Here is a 25,109-nt window from a genome sequence, read left to right as displayed (position 1 = left end):
CTCCGACATTAGCGTTGTGTTCCATTAATGACAGTACCTTACTCTAATACATTTCTCATACGTCAACATCATTCTGTTTATCAACACATTACTTGTGCTCACCTGCAAATACAAAACACAAGCACTTCAGTTCAGCGTAGCTGCACTCTGCAGGCTATCTGTGCAGTAGAACACACAGGACCCCAAAGCTGCCCGATTCAGTGCCTGCGTGAGCGCCACCCGTGGGAATCATCATTGATCAGAATATCCTAGCTGGATTGCCAGTTATCACAGTATGTGTCAGAAATAGTAATAAAGAACTGAACCCATAATGTAACAATGATAAGAATGCATGAAATTATGGAGAGGGGGGGGCAATATCTATTACAATACTTCCATCTGTGTCCACCCATTACATGAGTCCCACACTCTCCCCTCCAAAAATGAATGTCATCCCGACATTAGAGATTTCCCAGAATACACGTCTTCAACAGAAGGTTACAGCAGTAGCTTCACTGGGAGTCAGCCTCTAAAGATACTTTCTGTCCGGTAACAGTCTTTGGCATGACATACATCTCCCCCTTTATGTCATGTACCAGCAACAGACACTACTGGCCAGGCAATGTCTGTAAAGTCTCTCCGCCACTCAGGCGTGTTCTGTATCAGACTGAAGGTGTAGACCTATCACTCTACCATGTAACCTTTTACACAGACACACATTTACTGTTGTATATCTCACATACAAGCCAGTATCTCTCTATGTGTAGCTAGTCTGGTTCTGGTACTCCCTGTTTAACTCATGTGAACTATTAAACTAATACATGCAGTTGTTGCTCTGTCAAATTTGCTCTTTTTAACATTTGCTACTGTGAACACTTCCCCTCTGTTTAAACTGTCACCACAGTAAACTCAACATGTGACAATGAACTTAGTTTTTTTTCCTTAGCTGTGGACATCATTTGTGTCTGTTTATGACTGATGGCTGACCTAAGGTGTCATATGTGAGTGTCTTGGGTGGATTTCTGCATCGAAAAGGATACTTTCTTGTGGGAACTGGCTGTGAGTTGGGCTCTCCCTCGTCTTCTTCATCAGATGACGGCACCTGTTCTTGACTTCTTCTGTCCTCCTCCCCAGACAGCTCACTTCGCCCTGCCTCCTCCTCCTCTGCACTTGACTCCAGTCCACCTTTTCCACCCTCGTCTAGACACTCGCTGCTGACACCACCACTTGGCAGTTCTCCGTTAGCTTCTTCTGGCTGGAACTCCTCTGCCTCTGCCCCAAGCTGACTCCTAATCTGGGTGTGTGATTCCGCAGCTGGTGTGGTGATGATTCCCCAGTCACCCTCATCCTCTGAACTGCTGTCGTGGTCACTCTCCTGCTGCTTTTCTTGGGTCTTTCCTTTTCTGTGTTGTTTGGCATCCTCCTTCCTATTCTTGTTTTTCTCCAGCTTCTCCTCCTGAATGGGGAGAAAGTCACAGGGCAGTAGGAGGTTCCTGTGCAGAACTCTCACTTTCCCTGGTCCTCTCTCTGGCTGTACGGCATAGACAGGGCTATCTTTGTGCTTTCTTTCTAAAACAACATGTACTCGCTCCTCCCAGTAAGACCTTAGCTTTCCGGGCCCACCCCGGTCTCTGAAGTTCCGTACTAGCACTCGACATCCCGGTTGCAGTTCCACTCCATGAGCCTTCCGATCGTACTGCCTTTTTGCTCTGTTCCTCTCTTTCTGAGCTGTTTCTGATGCCAATCTGTATGCCTCTTGCATCCTACTTCTCCACTTACGGACATAATCACTGTGAGAAGTACTCTGGTCACCTGGAACCAAACCAAACATGATGTCCACTGGTAGGCGGGGGTTTCTGCCATAGAGAAGATAATATGGGGCATATCCTGTTGCTTCACTGCGTGTGCAGTTATACGCATGCACCACTTTGCTCAAGGAGTTTTTCCAGTCTGCCTTGGCTTCCTCTGCCAGGCTCCTCAGCATGGAAAGGAGTGTCCGATTAAATCTCTCCACCTGACCGTTCCCCGCTGCATGGTAAGGTGTTGTGCGTGACCCCTGGATTCCACAGTACCTTTCCAGGGTGGCAAACAGCTGGTTCTCAAACTCCCTTCCCTGATCATGATGTAACTGGGCAGGGAATCCAAATTTGAGCACAAAATCTCCAAAGATCTTTTCTGCTGCTGTTCTTGCTGACTTGTTGGTGCATGCATATGCCTGTGCAAACCGGGTGAAATGATCCATCACGACTAGAATGTACTCATATCCTCCTTTACAACTCTCCAGATGCAGGAAGTCTATTGAGACCATCTCAAAAGGGTATGTGGTGACAATGTTGACCAACGGTGCTCTGGTTGGTTTGCCTGGACGTTTCCGTTTCAAGCAACTGCACACCTTAGTCACATAATGTTCCACATGTCTTTGCATATGTGGCCAATAGAATCGATCACGGACCAAGGCGAGTGTCCGCTCCACTCCGAGATGTCCCATTTCCTCATGGAGCTCCTTGTACACCAGCTGATGGAATTTTGTGGGTAACACTAGCTGAGCTCGAGCAGCTGATTTCCTGTACAGGATGTCGTCTTTGTCGAGGTACAGCTTACTCTTTTCCCGGCTTAGAACTGAAGTGTCTTCACCCCTGTCTCTTCCTCTCCGAGGAGGCCATTGTCCTGTCATAACATATTCTCGCACCCTGCCAATGACTGGATCATCCTCCTGTGCTTTCTTTAGTGTCTCTTTGGAGATCTGTGTCACTGGGGCCATTACTCGTTCATGCTCTACATCAGCACATGCTGTGGTTATGGTAGCTGGACACATCCATGGCTCATGTTCATGAAATTTCAGCTGAAGCGCCTGTGTCGCAGGTGTGATTACCTCTGGTTTCATTTCCTGCGAGCATGTGCGCATGTACTCCTCCATGTCTAGTGGCATCCGTGATAAACCATCAGCATCGCCATTAGCCCTTCCCGGCCGATACTTGATTGAGAAGTTAAAATCGGCTAGCTCAGCAACCCACCGGTGTGTTGTAGCATTTAGCTTCGCTGTAGTCAGGACGTAGGTCAACGGATTGTTATCTGTATACACTGTGAAAGAAGGTGCGTAATACAGATACTCCCGAAACCTCTCACAGATTGCCCACTTCATTGCTAGAAACTCTAGCTTTCCAGAGTGGAGGTGGTAGTTGGTTTCTGGAGCTGTTAGAGTTCTCGACCCATACCCAATAACAACCAGTTGGCCCTGCTGTCTCTGGTACAGGACTGCACCAAGTCCTTCTTGAGAGGCATCGCAGTGCAGCACAAATGGCCTTTCGAAGTCAGGGTATGCCAGGAGTGGTGGACTCAGCAGGTGTTCTATAAGCTGGCATAGCACTGCCTGGTGTTGTTCCGTCCATGTGATTGGCTGGCTTGAGTGGAGTTGGTCTGATTTTTTCCGCTGTCCTTTGTGCCTGATTACCGTTGATCTTCTGTCAGTAATCACTTGAATCTTTCCGGTCGATAGCAGCTGGTATAGTGGCTTGGCAGTGCGTGAGAAGTTTGGAATGTAGGGGCGGTAGTATGACAGGAAACCTAGCATTTTCCTTAGGTCTCCCACAGTCTCAGGTTTGCGGTTTTTTAGTGCTTGCACTGGTGCCAATTCAGCAGGGTCCATGCAGTAGCCATCTTTGGATACAATCTTTCCCAAGAATTTCACCTTGTCCTTGAACACTTCACACTTTTTGGGGGTTAGCTTCACCCCGTGGTCTTGATAGCGGCGCAGGACCTCCCTCAGATCATGCAGGTGGTCCTCAAATGATCTGCTGTGGACCAAATTGTCATCCAGATATGGCTGAGATATTTCATCCCTCAAGCCTGCGAGGCACTCTTCCATACTGCGCTGGAACTCTGCTGGAGCCGAGGACAAACCAAAGGGAATCCTTACCCACTCATATAAGCCCCAAGGTGTGATAAAGGCTGTGAGGGGTCTGCTACTTTCCTCCAGGAAACCCTGGTGGTACGCCTTGCCCTAGTCCAACACTGAGAACCATGCACTCCCAGTCAGGCTGTTTAACATGTCTTGAACACGAGGGATGGGGTGACGGTCAGGAATGGATTTACGGTTTAACTCACGGTAATCCACGCAGAGACGCAGACTTCCATCCTTCTTGCGCACGCAGACGATGGGTGATGAGTAGGGGGATCGGGATTTCTGAATCCATCCTCTGTTCAACAGGTCCTCCAAATACTCCTTCACCTCCTTGTGGAGTGGCTTGGGGACTGAGATGTATGTGCGTCTTACTGGGGTTGTGTCATTCAATCTGATCTTCAACTTCAGGGAGGGGATGCATCCCACATCGCTCTCATCTTTTGAAAATGCAGCACACTCTTCACGCAGGACTTTTCTCACCTGCTCCTGCTGATCTGGGGTCAGGTGATCAACTGACACAGGTGGGTCCCATAAATCTTGGCTGCAACTGCCCACCTCTTTATACTCCCCTTTGTGCTGTTCTGGGGCGCTGACGGTGCTCCCTGTGTTTTCACTAGCACGCGTCAACTTGCCCATGTTTTCAGCACTTACTGGTCTTACGTCTACTGGGTAAATAGCCTTCACTTGCTGTAGTCGTCCCAACACTACATGAGGGAGGAGGGTGATGTCATGGCTGCCGCCATTCGTGACTGGAATAACCACCCTGGACCGGGTTCCCCTCTGCAGGCCAATGACAGTTTCATTCAGGTTAACCCCCTCTGGTAGTTTTGCAATGTCCTCTGGTTCAAAAAGAACCTCCTGTTTCAGGGGGAGGGGACCTGTCCTCACACTGCACTTAACCTCCCTGCTTTGTCCAGCTGGAATTACTATCTTTTGTCTCCCAACTTTCACCACACCCTCCTCATCATTTTTGTAGCAGCGCTGCACGATGTTAATTAGCACTTCCGCTTTCTTACAATCAATCGAGAAGGCTTCCTTTACCACAGCAGGTGTAACGTCTGGATGCTGCTCCATTCCATCCTTTACAAAATGCTCAATCACATTATAGCCAATGATAGGTGGCTCTGCTACTCCTGGCTCTTTTGAGACAAGCACGGGGACAACTAACTCTGGCTGTGGATCTCTAGTTGACCCCAGTCTAAATTTTAGCTCAACCCAACCTGCGAAGGGTATGGGTGTTTGGTTCGCTGCTTTACCCACCAGAGCCTCATCCTCACCTAGGAGTTCACTTGTGCTTCTCAGTTGGATATGTGGAAAGCAGGACTTCCTCCAGTTCTCATTAATGATAGTCACCTGTGAACCTGTATCCCACAATGCTTGTGTTTCTACCCCTTCAAAGAAACAATCCACCATACACTTCTTCCCAATCAGGGCTCTCAGCTTAGCCTGACAGCGTAGTGAGAGATGACTGGCATACGTGGCACCCACAGTCTCTTTAGCCTTGCCACTCTGCTCTAATTCTGCCTCCAGCTGTCTTATTCGATTCCAAAGCAGTTCATGCAACTTGTCGTCTGCTTCAGCATGGATGGGAATTAATGATTTGGGAGGGGCAATGGTCTGGATTGCCGCTTGAGTGCCCTCCGATCTTTCTGTTGCCCCCCTTCGCCCTCTACAGCCTCTGGAGAGGTGTCCTGGCTGGCCACACTTGAAGCAGTGTTCACACTCATCATTGGTTCCCTGCTCCTGGCATGCCTTACATCCCCTCCTCCCACTGGTTCTTAGTGGGCGAGTGGGGCCTTGAGGGGTGGTGATGCTCCTCCTTAATTCAGCCATCTCCTCTCTCAGCAGCCTGACCGCTTCATGCAGCTCTGACTCTCGGGAAGCAGCTACAACAGGTGTTCTGCGGCTCTTGGGTTTCACCACTTCAGCTGATTGCTCTTGAGTCCCCAACCTAGTTTCGGCTACACCCAGACCCAATTGACTGGCTGGCCTTTCTGTCTGGAGTTCATTTACTTTTACAGATTTGCTGCCTGTAGCTTTCTTTTGCTTCAATTGCCTTTCTGATTCAACACTAGCTGCTTCATTCATCTTATCAATGAGGGTTTCATCTGTCACCCGAGGGTCATCCAGATAGGGCTTGAGCTGAAACTTGATAGGGTCACTCAGTAGCCCAGTACTAACCGACCTCAAGAATTTCTTCTGGATGAGCTCAGGGCTGTATTGTTCATCGGACCCCGTGTCTTCCGATGCGAGCAGCAGCCTCTCTTTTAACTCAATTGCTCTGAAGAGGAAGTTTTGGGGAGACTCACGGCTGTCTTGTGTGACGTTCACTAGTCTGTGATACAAATCTGTGGTGCTGTCTTCTTTAAAATGCCCCTTTAATATGGCCTTCAATTGGGGGAGGGTGAGGTCACGTTTTATCTCAAGCATGTCTCTAAGACTCAAACCTGGGCTGACAGACTTCACCACAGCCTTTATAACCTCCGCTTCACTGTGTCCTTTGTTCAGACCTCTGTCAATCTGATGCATCAGGTTGGTGTATGAGAGTCTGTCCTTTTGGCCCTTCTCCCCAATTTGACCACAGATCTTGAATTCCCTCCTTATCGTCACTTCCGAAAGGCGGTTGGCTGTGACAGGAAACACATTTTGGGGGGTGGTTGGATGACTTGTTGGTGTCCTCTCCACCCTTTCATTCAGCCTCCTAATTTCTTCCTGCAGTGCTTCGCTGTTTCTCTGGAGCTGTGCGTATCTCTCTGCTAAATCAACCTCTTCCCTTATTTCCTGAGTTCCCTGTGGCGAGCTCGTTGTATCTCCTCCACTTTCTGTGTTTCTGGAGCTCCCTATCGCTGGGTCGACACTTTCTAACATTTTCTTTAGATAGTAGAGTGCAACATCCTGCTCTTCATCATTAATAACCTTGTCCATAGATTCTGTAATTAATTTTATTAACGCTCATCTTGTTGCGACATTTCCACTAGGGATTTTAGCTTCAGCACATACCCCTTTGAGTTGGTCGAGTTGTAGGTTCCAGAGTGTCTGGGACACAGTCTCTGCCAGCTCCTCGAGGTCCATCGTGGTTGCTGTAGCCACACCCCTTCCTTATTTTCATCACGCTGGACACGACGTTAATAATCCCAGCGGTGCCTCCAATATTTGTTGCACACTTGGACAAATGACACTTCCAGGCGTGCATGAGTTCAGAATCGTTCTCTTTACTTGCTCATTTGCAACTGCAAATACAAAACACAAGCACTTCAGTTCAGCGTAGCTGCACTCTGCAGGCTATCTGTGCAGTAGAACACACAGGACCCTTTTACACATAACTACTGAACACGTGTTAACAAAGTACTCATTTACTCAGTATTTTCCTACCAATGTTCATATTACAATATTCTGCACACTCGTATGCTCCTCCAACTAGTATTGTTGCGCATGGAGACTACCCTCTCGATCCCCATATTAATCATTTGCGATGTGACATCTCGTTTAACACCAGTTCAGGTACATCATGTAAATCACAAACTCCGACATTAGCGTTGTGTTCCATTAATGACAGTACCTTACTCTAATACATTTCTCATACGTCAACATCATTCTGTTTATCAACACATTACTTGTGCTCACCTGCAAATACAAAACACAAGCACTTCAGTTCAGCGTAGCTGCACTCTGCAGGCTATCTGTGCAGTAGAACACACAGGACCCCAAAGCTGCCCGATTCAGTGCCTGCGTGAGCGCCACCCGTGGGAATCATCATTGATCAGAATATCCTAGCTGGATTGCCAGTTATCACAGTATGTGTCAGAAATAGTAATAAAGAACTGAACCCATAATGTAACAATGATAAGAATGCATGAAATTATGGAGAGGGGGGGGCAATATCTATTACAATACTTCCATCTGTGTCCACCCATTACATGAGTCCCACAATAGTCATACAGAAAATGATTACTTTATGTTATTGCTGCTAAATCTGGTTCTACAAGTTATTTAATCATGGGGTGTTCTTAGTTTTTCACACATTCCTTCTGCATCTTGGCATAGCTTTTGTCAGTTAAATAATGGCATGGTGTAATGTGCCCTGTGTTGTTGTTCATCTCAGGTATTTGCCCAATTATGAGGCCAAATGGCTAAACATGTTTTTTTACTATGTCCTAATATGTCAAATCTTGGAAAAGACGGAGGGTGTAATTTTTCTTACCAGGACTGCAGGTTAAGCCCTCACAACATAGGACTGATTTTCTGTTTTGTTTTCTGTTTTTTCAATTTCCCATCTTTTGATTGTAGAAAGAAGCTTTTAGAGTTGAAAAGCAAATAAGTATAAGAGATGCAAAACTGCAGCTCTACTGCAGCGTGGTTGTTATGGTAAACTGCTGGCTGGTGTTTACGTGCTCTGTGATTCAGAAACTTTGGATTCAAACCACAAGAGAGTATTTCTGACAGTCACAGTGGCCACAGTGGATTAGGTTACAATAAACAAAGGATCAGAAACGGATCCGTCTTCATGCAGCTGATACAGATGCATTTAAAAAAAACTCAATCGCTCCTGATCCTGTGGATTGCTTTGGGACTTCCCCAATCTGTTAGTTTACTGAAAAGATACTACAGGCTTCACTAACAAGACAGGGAGCTTTGACGGAAACCAATACAAATCAATGCACACTAAAGACTGAGACGCGTCAGGGCTGCAGCCTTCCTGTCAGTGAGTGGGTGACATAGCAAGCAAATATGGGTGGCTGTAGCTCAGGTGGCAGAGCAGGTCAGCCACTAATCAGAAGGTCGGTGGTTCGATCCCAGGCTGCCTCCTGGCTGCATGCCAAATATCCTTGGGCAAGATACTAACCGCATGTTTGCCTGCTGGTGGTGGTCAGAGGGCGGTGGCGCCAGTGTCCGGCAGCCTCGCCTCTGTCAGTGCGCCCCAGGGCAGCTGTGGCTACAATGTAGTTTGCCATCGCCAGTGTGTGAATGTGTGTGTGAATGGGTGAATGACTGAATGTAGTGTAAAGCGCTTTGGGGTCCTTAAGGACTAGAAAAGCGCTATACAAATGCAGGCCATTTACCATATAGTCAAATACCAAAGATTAGTGCAAATGGCATCATTGAGCAATATGTACACTATAACTGAAGGTGGAATTTAGAAATGAGTAAATGTATGCAGACACTCACGTCCTGACAGATGTGTTCACCTGTCGGGAAAAGGAGAGCAGTTGTAGTTTTATAGAGAGTGGCAGGAATTATCTGGTGAAGCATTCTTTACGGTAGCAGGGTTGCTCTGCTGGTCCATGGTGTGTGTGCAGCAGGTTGTCCATCATGGAGAGCAGTTTGGTCACTGCCCCCCTGCCCTTCAGTGACTCAAACACCTCCAGATTCTGACCAGTGATGGTTGCAGTAGTATCTCTGGCACTGATGCTGCATCTCTATCTAAATGCTACCATAGACTTTAGAAGATCTCCTTGTACCCAGAGTCGCTGCTGGTCCTCCATTATGGTCTGTCATTTAAGCGAAGACCCAAATGTCTGTAGCTATCCAGTGTTTCCATCTCCTCGGCCATGGCCTAGTCACAGTTTTATTTTTCGACCTGAAGTCAACTACCATCTTTTTTGTCTTGCTGACATTCAGAAGGAGGTGATTTCTCCTGGACTCCTCACCAGCTCTTCACCAGCTCCTTGTGCGCGGCCCCCTGCCTCCTCTAATACACCTAATCACTGCTTTAGCAGTCAAGGAGACAGTAGAAATGGTGACACCAGTCCCGAGCAATGTCTCTCAGCAGAATTGGTTGGATGGTATTTAAGACATGCAAACATTTTTAAAAAAGCCAAAAATAAAAAAAAATAAACTTGATTCTCTCAATGATACAAGTATCATCCAGGTGAAAGTGAGTAACCATGTAAACAACATTATCTCACAGAGTCCGTGGCAACAGGGAGTCTCTGACATCACACACCGTAACACCATCAACTGACAGTAGTGTGTAAACACCAACCAAGATGGCGGAGGAAGATTCACTGAAACTTCTAATGAGTGGTGATGCTTGCATGCGCCTCAAATACAAACTTCTGCATCCGTTTGGAGCTCACTGTGGGAGTGGAAATGAGCCTCGTTGAGTTCCACAGTATTTTAGATTTTTTTAAAAAAAGAAGCAGAACCAGGCCTCTATACACATTTTTAAAATGCTGGTGAAAACAATTCCTGTGTGCACACACAGATACAGTATAGTGTACAGAAGTGAGTCAATATATACTTTTTTGTTACACCTGATCTGAGAGCTGTTGGGCCCTGGCCAGTTATTCAGTGTCAGGAATAACTGTTAAGCTGCATAAACTGTTTAGAGAAAAACACCCACTACCCTGCACAACTCCTTCTATTTGCACTATTTTTGGCTTCAAAGTCTTTTCAACTTTTTTTCTCATGTAGTCCTATAATTTTTCTTTGTTATATTTTTTATGACACATTTAATTTTTTCCCTCTAGTATCTCTAACTGTATTAAATATTTTCCAACTCATTGTTGATGTTGTTAACAAGCTGACACTCAGAGCTTTCCAGTCACAGAGAAACAGATGCCAGCCTCCCACAAGCTGAGATCTGGTAAACAAACCAACCTGACGCTGCTCACAAAAACTTCTCATTAAACAATGCAACTTTATCAGCCACCCACGACTAATGTGAAAATATTCCTAACTGTAATGAGAGGGGATAAGGTGAGGAACAGTGAGTCAATGGGGTGAGCCAACCAAACAGTTTAAAGCAGGACGTAGAAAGCTGGAGAGACTGCACTTACAGTAACGCTGCCTTTACCTGCAAATAGTTCCAGTCTAATGTACGCGCACATTTCTGTTTGAAGTACAAGAGGAGCCAAAGTTCAGATATAAAGATACAAATGTTTCTGTGACCTGTGAATGATGATGCAGAGGTGGAAAAGGTTTGAAGCATTTGTTGTTTTTTGTACACTGCTAGCAAACAGCCCTTGTGTGTATTTTTAACACACTGCGGTATAAACCAGGCTAATAGGACACATCAAAGAGACTGGCTGCTGCCGTATCCTTACATCTCTGTGGGCAGCTGATGCAGATGGTGTGGCTTCCATTTGTGGAGCTATCTAGACTTTAGCCACAAATCAATAAAAAGGAAGGGGATGTGTTCGGTTTGTGTTACACTTTTATTTAAGTATTTAAATGGTTTCAATTTACAGCACCCACTCCCGTTAATTATGCTTTCCTTGTGATTTCTTCAGATCTCAGTCCAATAAGAGTGTGATATGTTAAAGCATTACACAGCTCGTTAGCTCTCTTCAATACTGGTGTGTTTAAAACAAATGTTTTTGGCAGTAATGTTGACAATTATGGGGAAAAAAGTCATGAAGGCCTAAACTGCAAACCTGCTCAATGTTCTGAGTTTGTATTGAAAGGTAGGCTGAGTTAGCTTCATGTACTTAGCCAACTGACCCCAACAGTTTACGAATTAACAAACAAGTATAAAGAGAATTTAGACAGAATTCCATCTACATTTTCCCTGACTTAGCCCAGAATTCCATAATTTTGGAAAAGTAGCATCATGAAGATCGTTGTCTTGCTTCTAAAAAATCTAGCAAGCTATCATTGGAGTGTGTTAAATACCACACCAAGGACAGCTTCTGGCTTCAAGGGGATGAAGTGCATGTGATCACAGCCTCTATTAGCAGTTAGCGAGGGCTGCAAAGTACCCCATTCCAGCAGATACTGTTTTTAACCTTCATCTGCACCACTCGCTTAAAACACAGCAACAAGGAAGATTAAGAGTGAAAAAACATGATGATGAATACCTTCAAGTAGTCATTTTGTTCCATCTTGCAATGAATCAAAGTTGATTTATTCTTTCAGGCTCGACTAAAGCGGACAATGGAGTTGTTGGATTCCCAGATTTTTTAACAAAAATGTGTGAAACACCAAAATAAATGGACAAATGTTTTAACATTTAATACAAAATAACTGATTGTCGATCTTTGTCCCTACCCTCACCTGTGGTCGCGAGCTTTGGGTAGTGACCGAAAGACCCAGATCACGGATACAAGCGGCAGGAATGAGCTTCCTCCAAAGGGTGGCTGGCCTCTCCCTTAGAGATAGGGTGAGAAGTTCAGCCATCTGGGAGGGGCTCAGAGTAGAGCTGCTGCTCTTCCACGTCGAAAGGAGCCAGTTGAGGTGGTTCGGGCATCTGATAAGGATGCCTCCTGGGCACCTCCTGGGTAAGGTGTTCCCGGTATGTCCCACCGGGAGGAGGCCCCGGGGCAGACCCAGGATATCCTGGAGAGATTATATCTCTCATTTGGCCTGGCAACGCCTTGGTGTTCCCCCGGACAAGCTGGAGGAGGTAGCTGGAGAGAGGGACGTCTGGGCAGAAGAAGATGGAAGGATGGATGATTGTCTTCATTTTTTAAATTCCTTTAAATAGCTTTCAGGTTCTAAACGATAAATGCTTCTAGCCATCTGCATGATCATGTTGACAAATGGTTGCTACAAGTTCTAAAACCCTCCTGAGGTCCACCTGCTGCTGTCCCTGGAAAAGGTGACTGAAGAAAGTTCTCCAACAAACATGCTGTTAACTTTGAACATTTTGCTATGTTTCTTTGAGGGGTGTATTTGTTTCCGTTTCTCTTTAACGGAACCTCTACAGTACAGTAAACTCTATATACTGGGCCAGTCAAGTGTGAGTGTAATGATTCACAAGGAAAAAATAAGAAAAGGAACAAATAAAATGCATCAGAACGTAGGTTGCGAACGGCAGCTGGACAGTCTATCCCTGCTTACTGCTTAATTTTCGACTTCTTTTATGTTTGTTTGTTTTTGAGGAAGAGAAAGGATCAGACAATTTGGCAAAATGTTAGTGACAGATGGAATTGTCACAATTTTAGGCAAGAAGAGAAATGAAAGAGATAAAAGCGATTAAGAAAAAGAAGCCACTCCAATTATTGTTTTTAAACTGTAAGCGCAACACATCATCAAAGTTTTACTGAAACAGTACCCCCACCCCCACCCCCACCCCCCTTGTCCATCTCCTCTGCATTCATTTTTTTCTTCTCAGATTAGAAAGTAAAATGAAGCAAAGAGGAACCTGATGCTCAATTTGATGTAGGTTTCAGCAGAATTTGACACAAACAATGAGTCGAGTTTGTATATGCCGAGATTTCCGCCCTTGCAGCTTTTGCCCTAGAAAGCTTTAGTCATCACAGAGTGCTGATGCTGAACGCCCATATGGTCCAGGCTTTATCTACTACCAATGTCGCCAATGTGCTAATAATCCTACTGCACTTAACGCTCTGAGCTTGTGGATTACGTGAGGAAGGGGGACATTTCTAGGACTCAGATGAAAGGTTTAAAGTTCAAGTTCTGTTCATCCTTTTTCTGAGCACTTTCAGTCACTCACTGTCACTTAGGCTTACAGTACATCATAGCCATACATGACATGCTGCGGTGCTTTTAAAAGGTAGATACAGTGCTGTCACAAGCTATTCGGTCAAACAAATTAATAGCATGTTATTCTCTCAGGATGTACAGGGAATGTATTGATCCTGTGACAAGTGAAAGCTATTAGGGAAGTTCTGCATTTCAAAGGCAGTAGATGAAAAGTGGTGAAATTGGAGGACATGTGTAATCTTGCCGTTGGACCAGGCTGATTAAAGGCTTCTTCTCCACAGACAGAGCCAAGAATCAAAAGAACAGAGAGCTTATTGTCTCCCAGCAGAACTGTCTGCTGCTGCAGGTTACTATGGGCTGGATGAAAGTGATGTGATTGAAAGGAAATATCTAACGGGCACCTTGGTAACAACACGGTGAACTCCAGTTAGTGCATCATCAAATGTAAAGAGAGCTGCCTTTTGGAACGCAGAGACAACAACATCACTGCGGGAGGTCATTTTCAGGCTCAGCAGCAAATGTGAGAATGTCTGATTAATCTCCAGCACCTCGGGTCCAGCAAGTAACGATCTCCATGATATTTTACTGTAAATAAAATCTGTGTCTTAGAAAATCACGTAGAAAGCCCAGAAATGTAAGCTAATCTTTATCCTCAAAGGATGAACCTGTATGTGGTGTTTAGATATAAAAAAAATATTTCTTGTCTTTGAGTGTAAAAATAACGAGGATGACTCTCAATTATTCCGCCTTATATAAATATAGCAAGTGTTATATTGCAGGTCAACCTAAAAGTCAAATAACCAAGTCCAGTGTCACCAGAAGCTAAATCATTATTTGCCAGGTTGCTGAACTCTGAGTAGGACAGCACATTGGTGCTTAGATAGGCTCCATTACAACCCCCCCACCCCCCACCCCATTTATGGATGAACTATGAGTTTAATAATCATCATAGTAAACATTTCCTTATTTGAATTCAATTCAGTTTCACGTATACAGCCCCAAATCACAACAATAATTGCCTCAAGGCGCTTTATATTGTAAGGTAGACTCTGCAATATTACATACAGAGAAAACCCAACAATCATATGATCCCCTATGAGCAAGCACTTTGGTGACAGTGGGAAGGGAAAACTCCCTTTTAACAGGAAGAAACCTTCAGCAGAACCAGGCTCAGGGAGGGGCGGGGCCATCTGCTGCGACCGGTTGGGGTGAGAGAAGGAAAACAGGATAAAGACATGCTGTGGAAGAGAGCCAGAGATTAATAACAAGCGTGATTCAATGCAGAGAGGTCTATTAACACATAGTGAGTGAGAAGGGTGACTGAAGAAGAGGTCCTTTTTGGTCATTTTATTTGTGCAAGAGGATGAACCCCTCTGATCTAATGGTGGAACAGGGAGGTGTTGAAAATCAGTTTTTCACCTGACAAACATTTTGGTCTCAACCACGTGTCCAAAACATTCAGTGCTGAGCTTCATGGTCCACAGAGGTGATGCATGGATGTGTATAGAAACTTCTTCCCAGATGTTAATTTTGATGCATCCAACTTTCAATGTATCTAGAAGACAGAGGTCATGACCCAAAATGTGTTTGTTTTTTGGAAAGGTTAACTTTGCATACAATTAAGCCCGTGCTTACATTTACTTCTTTATTAATAAGGTTTATTAAACAGGATCACACGTTGCACATCGATGTAAACTGAAAATAACCATAAATAAACATTCTTCCAACAATGTGTCACCTGCACAGTATTTTTGACAAACAACAGGTGAGATTTTGTGCACCCTTTTAGACATTGTGGAGAATCAAGCTTTCCTGTTCTGCTTTCTTGTAACACGACTTTGACTACAAAATATTAAAATCAAACAAAACAAGGCAGGTTTTAGTACATTTACTGAGCCCATTCAAGAGAGATCTTATTTTACAGACCCAGTGAATTTAAAAAGTACTTTTAGTAGTACATTAGTAGTGCAGCACAAGTACATTTAGAACAATTGCAGATTAAAGCAGATTAAACGCAATCAATGGTAAATGCTTAAGGCTGTATTATATACTTTTCTATATGCACAGCAGTTCATTTTAAACACAATTATATTTTTGCCTGCATTCTTAGCAGAGACGGTACTAGTGTGGGGTGAACAGTTTGTACAGAGATCTGTCTGGAAGGATCCACTGTCACCTGACAAGCTGCAGCTCGAGAGGATGAGTCAAAAATAGTTGATTTCAGCCATCTGGTGCTGATATACAAACTACACCTGCTGGTGTAGGTGGGTCAGATGCTATTTACAGAAATGTCTGTTTGTTTTGTGCTGCATGGAGAACCAGATGGGTGGAGGTTATTGCAGGGGAATCCATACAGTGAATGGTGAGCTGTCAGTCACCTGAACATACGTTAAACCTAAAATCTGTCATAGTTTCGCATGAATAACTAATTATGTTTATCCATCTGCATGCTGAAACTTTTAATATGACTGGGCATTCCTTACATATGTTGCGGTTCTTGCTGACAGTACCACTGCCTTCTAACTTCATAAAAGTATATACAGTACGATATCATAATCCTACGCTGATGATGATTGCTAACTTAAACCTAACACGAATCAGATAAACGCAATTCATCTCATTTAGGTTTTCACACTTTATGTTTATGAGACATGAATAACACTTTGTTCTTATTCATGTCACACCCTGAGACAAGTTTAGAAGATTTTCACACAAATATTCTTCACCATTTTACCACAAGACGCTCAGTTTCCATCAGTCAACTTCCAATTTTTTTTTGTTTTAATACGTATATTCCTTTCAGAGGGCAGCATAAAGCTTCTTCTACTCTCAGTGAAGTGAACCTGTGTAGTCCAAAAGAGCCGTTATATATAATTTTTCAGAAATATGTATTATATGTCAACTGCAACAACATAGTGCAGCGGTCTGGTAAGCATCCAAGAATAGCCAAAGTTTTGTAATGACATCAGTTTACCAGGACATTATGGACATTTCAATTTGGGTTATAAAAAGAAACTTTATAAGAAAAAAAAAAAAAAAAAGTGCTGACCGACAGAGAAGAAGCAAAGCGGCAAATTGTGCCACACAAAAGCAGCTCTGTTAGCTCCTGTAGTCTGGGCGGTGTGATGCAGTCGGCCACTGGCAATGGGCTGCTGGGAAATGGGACGTTTACCAGCAGGACTTGTTGTTATGCACACATGCAACAGATTCATGGATGGACTGGATCCCGTTAACAGGGAACGTTTCATATTTATACATGTGGGAGAGTGACCACAATACATAAACCAGGACTTTGTAAGCATTAAAAAAAATTTTTTAAATCACAGTAGGGCACAGTTTACAAATCAAGTCATTCTCAGCTTGTTAAAAACTGTGGAAAAGCAAGCAGAACCAACCACTTTCCTCCAAAGAAAGCTCTTATGGTTCATTAAGTTCCTGCAGAGGAAAAAGCAGCTTTAGAGGCAGCAGAAGATCCAGCACAGAAAGTCTTTGTTTCTGGATATCGAGTCTTTTTGTTGTCTATAAAATGGTTTTTAATTCAGTCTGATGAAATCTGAAAGACCTCACCCAGCTCTTACCTCATACGTCACACTCTTCCCAACAGCTTTATCTCACTCCTGTCACCTTCTCCACCTCCATCATCTTTATCACCAACTCCTTAATGCTACCTCCTCTGTGACCTATTCTTAACCCCTCCTCCAGCAAATCACCTCTCCTTTAGCTCTTCATCACCAGCTTTGTTTCTTCTGTGGTTGGTCTTTAATCACATGGTTAGTGGGTTTAAACCAGCTGTAGCTCTGTCACCGTGTGTACGAATGTGTCATTTGTAAAAACAAGGACACACCGTTCACCCTTCCCAGCCTCCTGATTCCTCACACCAGATATCCTTCCTTCTCCCACTTCGTCATCTCACATCTTACTCTTAAATTTTCACTGTGCTCAATAAATTGCTTTGTTTCTGCTTTTTATCCTCGTCTGTGTGGCACATTAACACCTGCATATGCAGCAGGCAGTTTATAGCATTCACAGTATTCAGGTGTTTTTTCTCCTGCTGAGTTTCAGTGGCTCATTGCTATATGTGGAGGTGAGGAGTGTCAGCTGTGGGTGGAGCAGTGGGCGGGATTTATTAAGCCGGAGGAGGCATGAATCCATCTGTCAGATAGACCTCAAACCTCTCTTTTAATAGCTCCATCATCAGACGCTGCCAGCAGCTCTAATTGGCAGAAAGTGGGAGTTGATGGTATTAAAATGGCTGCCGTGCTGTTCACCTCCATGACTGCAGCCTGTCAGTTACATGGGAGGCTAAGTGAACATGGACGAGAGAGGCAGAGAGAGTGGGAGGGAGAGAGAGAGGCGCTGAGTTGAAGAGGTGCAGAGTTGGACACACAGAGAGCTTTATTTTCAGTGTTTGCTATTACTGCTTTTAACAAGACCTGGAATTCAGAATGTATTATAGCACTGCCAATACCAGTGGAACCAATCTGGCACCAATTAATGAAGCAATTAATGACAATTACTGCTAATTATTAGCTAACTGTTTTCTATTTAAATCAAGTAAACTGAGAATTTCCATTTCAAGTTCCCCCTAGGTCCAAAACTATTTGGATTTCTCAAACACAAAGACGACACAGAGAGATGAAATGGTAAAATTCTCATTTTCAGAAGCCATGCCGAACCTAAAGTTTCACATTCTCTAGGATTGTTAAAAAGCCGGCTAAAAGGATAAAAGAAGGAAGAAAAAACCCATGGTTAAAAAGGGTTAAAAACATGTGCTTTATGACTTTTTTACACTTGCATGTTTTATTAAAGAAAGAAAAAAAATCATCACCTAGTAATGCAAAAAATGTAAACCTGCAGCATTGTTTTATTTCCTTGCAGGACACTGCGAGAACGAGATTAAGGCAAGTTATTGCAGGTAGACAAGCTAATCTTAGGGAATATGGACAAGCAAAGAGCACTGGGACTTCTGAAGCTCTTGTTGAAGGTATTAGGTTAGCAGGGTTGTTGTAATTATTGAGGCTACATTGTGTTTGGCTGGCAACTGTTGTGAGCGTGTGAAGAAACCTCCGGCAGAAACAGGCTCAGGGAGGGGCGGGGCCATCTGCTGCGACCGGTTGGGGTGAGAGAAGCAAGACAGGATAAAAGACATGCTGTGCACGAGAGCCAGAGATTAAAAACAAGTGTGATTCAGCAGAGAGGCCTATTAACACATGTTGAGTGAGAAGGGTGACTGAAAAGGAAATACTCAGTGCATCATGGGAATCCCTCAGCAGTTTACACCTATTGCAGCATAACTAAGGGAGGATTCAGGGTCACCTGATCCAGCCCTAACTATATGCTTTATCAAAAAGGAAAGTTTTAAGCCTAATCTTAACAGTAGAGATAGTGTCTGTCTCTGTCTAATTCAACTACATGTCTGCATTTGCAGTGTTTTTATAACAGACTTTTTGTTTGGAGTGTTATTGCTGACTTCTATAAATCCATCTGATTGACTCAATTTGAGAAGGTAAATAAAGTTTCAGATTTCAGATTCCTTTTAGAGAGCCGAATGGTGGCTATTAACAATGCAACAAACATAAAAAAATGCTGCTTGAGATGCATTTATACTGAAGATGAGAAATTATTTTCTAAATGTTTCATTATATTTGTGATTTGTGCAACTGAAAATTGTTAACAGAATTTAAAAATCTGTGAACCCTGCCTATATGTAATTTTATACTTATTTGAATATAAATACTTTTCTATTTGTAAAGAATTAATTTTACACTATTGTTACACTTCAATTAAATTTATATAATCTTCACATGTGACTGCAGTAACAGATAGATGGTGGCAGTGATGGCTTTAGTTTGAAAAGCTACTTCTGTGCCCAGTAAAAACTTACTAAGTCCCATGCAGTTAAAAAAAAACGTGCTATAACAGAAGAGCACATAATACGTACATAATAACAAGTACATAATATGACCAGCACAGTATACCCTGTGTTAGGGATGGGAATCCAGAACCAGTACTGGTTCTTTAGAGAACCAGTTCCCAGATCGTAAGTCTGCCTGCTTATCGATCCCTCTTATAGGTTCTTGAACTCTCGCTACATTCAGCTGGTTTCAGTTCGTGTTTCAGAGGAGAGAAATAGTGGCGCAGTCTCCAGTGTGGACATTACCTTTATTTTTATTGCATAAAAGGATGAGAGCACGATGGTAAAGTGGAGACTGCTGCAGAACAGAAACAGCAGCATTATACATTATAGCTCTTTGCAAGCACCTGCACAGATAGCATGCTAACGCTAAGATAGCTAAGAACCCAGAGTGGTGTTAAAGCTGAGTAAATGCTGACCCCAGACCAGCAACGTGATAAAGTGAGCCGCTGCTGAATTTCAGCAGGGAACAGATGAGCAGTCAGGCTGCAGGTTTCTACCTGTTCATGTTTCTACAGTAGAATCACCATGACGATCACTTTAAAGTCTTTTTGAGCTGGTTTTTATCTTTCCTTTGTGTTCATACCTAAAGACTAAGAGAAAGATCACGTGTGTCCTCATTGGGGTAAGGATCTGTGTTGGTGCGTGGGGCTGTACCCTCAGGTTTATATTGTTAAATCATCATTATTAGACAGTGTGTTTCAGAACATTTTACAGATTAACATGAAAGTAGCGTAACAAGTAGTCTAATGAATGTCTTTAACCTGGGTGTAATTAAGTAACGTACTGCATTACATATAAGAAAAGTGTTCTGTGTAATATGTGCAGTAATTACTTTTTTGAGCAATGACCCAACACTGATCACAACAAAGATGGGGAACAACTCCAATGTGCACAAACATGTAATTAATTTGCATGAATGTAATGTCTTTGATATGCTGCGTAGACATAGTGGTGAGCCAATAAGAATCGATAAGAAATCGGATTTGCTAAATTCCCAGTCCAGTAGATAGATGGTGTCTTGTTTTGACAAAACGTTTGAATTTTTGGACTCCCGTACCTCCTGAGCCAGGTGCTTACAGCATCCGGTACCTCCGATGACCTTGCATAAAAGTACTAACCAGGTCGACCCTGTTTAGCTTCTGACATCAGAAAAGTTTGGGCGTGCTCAGAGTGGTATGGCCATAAGCCAGTGGCTTCCAATCTCAATCCAAACATATAATTGGTACATTAATTGTTCATTCTTAATTGGCTGCAGTGTGTGTGGTTGTCTGTCTTTCAAATAGACTGGCAAGCTGTCCAGGAAGGGCTGGGCTTGGTTCCAGGCCCTTGCGACCCAACACTGGACAGATGGTTAAGAAAATGGAAAGATGGGTAATGAAAAAAGATTCAAAATCTCATCCTGAGGTTGTTACGCTTTGATTTCGGTCTCATGTTCCTTAAACTACAAATCAACATAAATAAAGAAAAGAGCGTCATCTTATCCCACTCTCCTCTGTTCAGTGTGTCCTTGCAGAAGCTACACCCAACCGATGTTAAGAATTTGTGGAATGTGTCGAGAAACATCTCTGCCTTGAGGGGGCACCAGCAGAAATGACTATTCCAATACAACCCCGCTGCTGTGCAGATTTTCCTAATAAATCATATCGGATGCAGAGTCCAGCTGAGAGCCGGGAGGGAGGGTGCCAACAGAATCCCTGCTGTTCAGTCAGGACAAAAATGCCCTGATCCTCCCATGAGCTGGTTGCCTTAGCGATTATGTCTCGCCCTCAGACTGGCAGGAAATCAGAAGTGCCCGAAGGCATCATTCTGACCTCTGTTACTGCAGATCAGAGCTGCATGGACATGGACCCAAAGTGTGTCTAATTGCACTAAAGGGGGAAATCTGACAAGCAAGTCTGTGGTTAATGGCTGCCAGTGACTGATGCTCCCTTCACGCTGCCCTGAAGTGAGCACTCAGCCGGCCACTTCCTGTTTGTAATCGGATAAGCAGCAGACTCAACCTGGATGGATGGAAACCCTCGCTGAGAATCTGATTCTTTGCACTGCAGAGCCAGCATGCGAGGATATTTATTTCATGGTTTTCACATGAGTTTTATAATGAGATTTAGCAGCTGTTACAGGAACCTCTATCTCTTTAGGCTGGCCCTTCTGTATTGTATCATAAAGGGGGCTCACCTGGAGCTTACCTCCAAAGCACCTTTGGACCCTATTTACTGTATATTTATTCCTTAACTTTTGATGCAATAGTACAGAAATCCAACCGATCAGACCTCACAGAGGCAACAATGAATGTTCATAGAAATGTAGCAGCCGTTCCTTTACTCATAAAATATATTTTCCCCCAAAATTTACAGCTTCCTACTCAATAATACCATTAAGCAGAAAAAAAGATTTATTTCTGTTTTACACACACACACTTTACATAGCTTGGAGTGTTGCCAAACAGTGACTGTATTGAGTTGTGATACTTATTTATGAAGAAGTTTAAATTATAATATGTGTAAATTTATGGAGAACAAAATGGGATTTAGATGCAGATTGTATAAAAATGTGTCCCCAATTTGCAGTCTTTTGTTTTAGCTGCTCAGCTGTGATAAAAATCATGGAGTAATGGAGCTGTTTTAAATATACACACCAGAAGATTAGCATACAGTAACTTGATGTTTCAACCGTGGACTAAAAACACTGTCTTTGTCTATTTTTTTTTCTTGGTTTGCTTAATTTCCTTCTTCTCTTTCAGCATTTAGTGGCTCCTGCTCTCTATTACCATCCATCCATCTTCATCCGCTTTATCCGGGGCCGGGTCGCGGGGGCAGCAGCCTAAGCAAAGAGGCCCAGACCTCCCTCTCCCCAGCCACCTCCTCCAGCTCATCCGGGGGAACACCAAGGCGTTCCCAGGCCAGCCGAGAGATATAATCTCTCCAGCGTGTCCTGGGTCTGCCCCGGGGCCTCCTCCTGGTGGGACATGCCTGGAACACCTCACCCAGGAGGCGCCCAGGGGGCATCCTTACCAGATGCCCAAACCACCTCAGCTGGCTCCTTTCGATGTGGAGAAGCAGCGGCTCTACTCTGAGCCCCTCCCGGATGGCCGCACTTCTCACCCTATCTCTAAGGGAGATGCCAGCCACCCTTCGGAGGAAGCTCATTTCCGCCGCTTGTATCCGCGATCTCGTCCTTTCGGTCACTACCCACAGCTCGTGGCCATAGGTGAGGGTAGGGACGTAGATCGACCGGTAAATTGAGAGCTTCGCTTTTACACTCAGCTCCCTCTTCACCACGACGGACCGGTGCAGCGTCTGCATTACTGCAGCTGCAGCCCCAATCCGTCTGTCGATCTCCGGCTCCCTTCTCCCATCACTCGCGAACAAGACCCCGAGATACTTGAACTCCTCCACTTGGGGCAGGACCTCATCCCCGACCCGGAGTGGGCACTCCACCCTTTTCCGGCTGAGAACCATGGCCTCAGATTTGGAGGTGCTGATCCTCATTCCCGCTGCTTCACACTCGGCTGCGAACCGCTCCAGTGCGAGCTGGAGGCCCTCACCCGATGAAGCCAACAGAACCACATCATCCGCAAAAATCAGAGATGAGATCCTGAGGCCACCAAAGCGAAAGCCCTCCGCCACTTGGCTGCGCCTAGAAATCCTGTCCATAAAAATTATGAACAGAACCGGTGACAAAGGGCAGCCCTGGCGGAGCCCATCACCCACCGGGAACGAGTCCGACTTATTGCCGGCAATGCGAACCAAGCTCTTGCAACGGTTGTATAGGGATCGAATGGCCCGTAGCAATGGGCCAGACACCCCATACTCCCGCAACACCTCCCACAGGACACCCCGAGGGACACGGTCGAATGCCTTCTCCAAGTCCACAAAACACATGTAGACTGGTTGGGCAAACTCCCATGCACCCTCAAGTATCCTCGAGAGGATGAAGAGCTGGTCCAGTGTTCCGCGACCAGGACGAAAACCGCATTGTTCCTCCTACATCAGAGGTTCGACTAGCGGACGAACTCTCCTTTCCAGCACCCTGGCATAGACTTTCCCGGGGAGGCTGAGGAGTATGATCCCCCTGTAGTTGGAACACACCCTCCGGTCCCCCTTCTTAAAGATGGGGACCACCACCCCGGTCTGCCAATCCACGGGTACTGCCCCTGATCTCCACGCAACATTGCAGAGGCGTGTCAGCCAGGACAGCCCTACAACGTCCAGAGCCTTCAGGAACTCGGGGCGGACCTCATCAACACCAGGGGCTCTGCCACCAAGGAGTTGTTTAACTGCCTCAGTGACCTCGCCCCCAGAAATTGGCGGGTCATTCCCCTCATCCCCAGACTCTGCTTCCTCCTTGGAAGACGCGTCAGTGGGATTAAGGAGGTCCTCGAAGTATTCCTTCCACCGCCTGACAATTTTCTCAGTCGACGTCAGCAGCGCTCCGCCAGCACTATACACAGTGCAGGTAGAGCACCGCTTTCCCCTCCTGAGACGCCTGACGGTTTGCCAGAACCTCTTCGAGGCAGTCCGAAAGTCTTTTTCCATGGCCTCTCCGAACTCCTCCCACACCCGAGTTTTTGCTTCAGCCACTGCCCGAGCCGCATTCCGCTTGGCCTGTCGATACCTGTCGGCTGCCTCCGGAGTCCCACAGGCTAACCAAGCCCGATAGGACTCCTTCTTCAGCCTGGTGGCTCCCTTCACCTCTGGTGTCCACCATTTGGTTCGGGGATTACCACCACGGCAGGCACCAACCACCTTGCGGCCGCAGCTCAATGCAGCAGCTTCGGCAATGGAGGCGCTGAACATGGTCCATTCGGACTCAATGTCCCCCGCCTCCCTCGGAATGCTGTTGAAGCTCTGCCGGAGGTGTGCGTTGAAGATCTCGCGGACTGGGGCCTCTGCTAGTCGTTCCCAGCACACCCTCACTACGCGTTTAGGTGCACCAGGTCTGTCCAGCGTCCTCCCCCGCCACCTGATCCAACTCACCACCAGGTGGTGATCAGTTGACAGCTCAGCCCCTCTCTTTACCCGAGTGTCCAGAACATATGGTCGCAGGTCTGGTGATACGATTACAAAATCGATCATCGACCTACGGCCTAGAGCGTCCTGGTGCCACGTGCACTTATGGACACTCTTATGTTCGAACAAGGTGTTCGTTATGGCCAAACTGTGATTAGCACAGAAGTCCAATAACAAAGCACCGCTCGGGTTCAGATCAGGGAGGCCGTTCCTCCCAATCACGCCCCTCCAGGTCTCGCTGTCGTTACCCACGTGAGCATTGAAGTCTCCCAGCAGGACAACAGAGTCTCCAGGTGGAGCACCTTCCAGCACCCCCCCCAGGGACTCTAAGAAGGCTGGGTACTCCGAACTGCCACTCGGCGCATAAGCGCAGATGACAGTCAGGACCCGTTCCCCGACCCTAAGGCGCAGGGAACAAACCCTCTCGTCCACCGGGAAAAACCCCAACGTACCGGCAGCAAGCCGAGGGGATATTAGAATACCCACCCCAGCCCGCCGCCTCTCACCAGGGGCAACTCCAGACTGAGACAGAGTCCAGCCCCTCTCCAGGAGACTGGTTCCAGAGCCCAAGCCGTGCGTAGAGGTGAGCCCGACTATATCTAGCCGGTACCTCTCAACCTCACGCACTAACTCAGGCTCCTTCCCCACCAGAGAGGTGACATTCCATGTCCCTATTGCCAGTCTTGGCAGCCGGGGGTCAGTCCGCCAGGGCCTCCGCTCCTGGCCGCCACCCGGCACACAATGCACCCGACCCCTATGGCGCCTCCTGCGGGTGGTGGGCCTGCGGGAGGATGGGCCCATGTCTCCTCTTCGGGCTGTGCCCGGCCGGGCCCCATGGACTAAGGCCCGGCCACCAGACGCTCGCCCTCGGGCACCCTCCCCGGGCCTGGCTCCAGGGCGGGGCCCCGGTAACCCT

The 25,109-nt window shown here is 45.6% G+C and overlaps 1 pseudogene; it reads right to left on the bottom strand.

Moving 5' to 3' along the window:
• Positions 1–3,940: 3,940 nt before the first annotated feature.
• The window catches only part of LOC148106075 (uncharacterized), a 47,526-nt pseudogene continuing 26,357 nt past the window's right edge, over positions 3,941–25,109 (bottom strand).

The sequence above is a fragment of the Neolamprologus brichardi genome, chromosome 2, assembly GCF_056152115.1.
Source record: "Neolamprologus brichardi isolate AB-2024 chromosome 2, ASM5615211v1, whole genome shotgun sequence".
NCBI classification, from domain to species: Eukaryota; Metazoa; Chordata; class Actinopteri; order Cichliformes; family Cichlidae; genus Neolamprologus; species Neolamprologus brichardi.
This window is presented reverse-complemented; position numbering and strand designations above follow the sequence as displayed.